Raw genomic sequence first — 1,903 nt, 5'->3', positions numbered from 1 at the left:
ATTGAAATCGTTGACCTGGCCAAAAATTATGAACCAGATCCGAAACTGAACATCTCAACTGAATAAAAAATTATGAACCAAATTAAAAATAATCCCAATCAAAATCATTGACCAAGTCAAAATTGTGAATCAAATCTAAAATTGAACACCTCAATTGACTGAGAAAGCTTGAAAATTAGGAAGCATAATGTATTGAATTATACATTATAAAAGATCAAATGAGAGAGCTTGAGAAATTATTAACCCAGTCAAAATCAGGTGACCCAATTCTAAATTGAATATCTTAATTAATTATGGATTCTTAGAAATTAGGATGTATGGTCTATAGTATAAAGAATTGAACGAGAGCGCTTTGACAAATTATTGACCCGATCAAAATTGGATGACCCAATTCTAATTGAAGACCTAAATTAAATGTAAGCTTTTCAAAACTAGGGTGTTTAATGTTATTCACTGTTATATATATACATGTTGTATATGACAGTACAGCTGCGTTAAAGCCTCGTTCGTAATTCTGAGCCAACTGACATCTGCTAAAATTACGAGAAACCCCTTCTAAGCCTTTGCCCTGCATCTTCTACGGCTGCTGATCCCAAAAGTCTCCACCGCTGCCGAAGATTGGAAGAGTAACAGATACAAACCACTGACCAAGCATATATGACCAGAATTCTGTACAGAGGAAGGTGCCGTAGTAAAAAAAAAGCATCATTGCTGCTCCAAGGCATACTTATTATTACCTCACCAGAATACATGACAAAGCATCATGAGAACTCACCAGACTTGGGAGTATTTTCATGGTGGTGCATACCGTGCAAGAGTGCTAGCCCACGACAAGCCATCCAGTGTATACGCTTGCAGCTAGTGATTATCTAATATTGAGATTTCTAGGAAATATCCAGTTTATATGCTTGTACATTCCCATATACTGCATTACATGAAAATTATATGTCATCAAAGTTATTAGTGGTTCAAAAGTAACCCACATAAATATGAGGAATTAACTACACGAGATCAAGATGTAGAGTACAATGTTTTTGGTTCAAGTAAACAAAATGAAGTTCAAATCACATACTACCGGAAATATCACCTGTGCATAGAAAGAGGGCAAGGTGGAATCACACAAGAGGCAAACATAGAAATAGGGGGAGTGCATAGATTAGCTTGCACATGATGTATACCACATATAAATGGGTACTCAAAACTAAATAAATACACCCTCCGTCCCATAATGTAGAGATTTTTGCAAGCTATTTGCAAAAACATATTTGTGGGACGGAGGGAGCATATGTTGACATCAAAGACCAAATGCAGTACTCCCTCCGTCTCAAAATAAATGTCTAAAGCTTAGTGTAACTTTGTACTAAAGTTAGTACAAAGTTAAGACCATATTTTGAGACGGAGGGAGTAGCTTTTTTGTTTGACGCTTGAGGTGCCATAGTGCAGCAGATGCATGAATGAAAAGGAGCAACATAGCACGATTTATACAATATAACGGTATGAAACGGAAGAAAACCTTGCGCGAAATAAAATGCAGGAACACTGAGCAAAGAAACAGAACGTAGAAGTAACAAAGTGGGCGTACAGTTGCAAATAATAGCATTGTTTGAACAAAAGATGTGAAGCCCTCTGCCGCGTCCAGGGCCCTCCCTCTCAGCACACAGGATTGTTTTTTATTAAAACAAAGTAGAACCTCTTGATGCACCTCATAAGTAAACTTGTAAAAACGACTCCCCAAAACCCCTTCAGCAGAAGTTGGGATTTGATCAACATGCCTGCAGCCAATCTTAGCTCTAACCGACGCAGGTCGATTGAGGGTTGACATATCCACCTCCAACATAAGCAACATTCTTGTTGCATCTTTTGTTAATAGGGATCCTACCAATCTTAACCCAAGCCACTTCCA

The 1,903-nt window shown here is 37.7% G+C and overlaps 1 long non-coding RNA gene across 1 annotated transcript; it reads right to left on the bottom strand.

The window, feature by feature from the left end:
- Positions 1-422: 422 nt before the first annotated feature.
- LOC123411951 lies at positions 423-1,694 on the bottom strand. The gene is made up of 2 exons (XR_006613369.1): positions 776-1,694; positions 423-669 (listed from the first exon to the last, which is right to left on the bottom strand). It is a non-coding gene; the product is annotated as an uncharacterized LOC123411951 (long non-coding RNA).
- Between the last annotated feature and the right edge of the window lie 209 nt (positions 1,695-1,903).

This window comes from Hordeum vulgare, chromosome 7H, assembly GCF_904849725.1.
Source record: "Hordeum vulgare subsp. vulgare chromosome 7H, MorexV3_pseudomolecules_assembly, whole genome shotgun sequence".
NCBI lineage: Eukaryota > Viridiplantae > Streptophyta > Magnoliopsida > Poales > Poaceae > Hordeum > Hordeum vulgare.
This window is presented reverse-complemented; position numbering and strand designations above follow the sequence as displayed.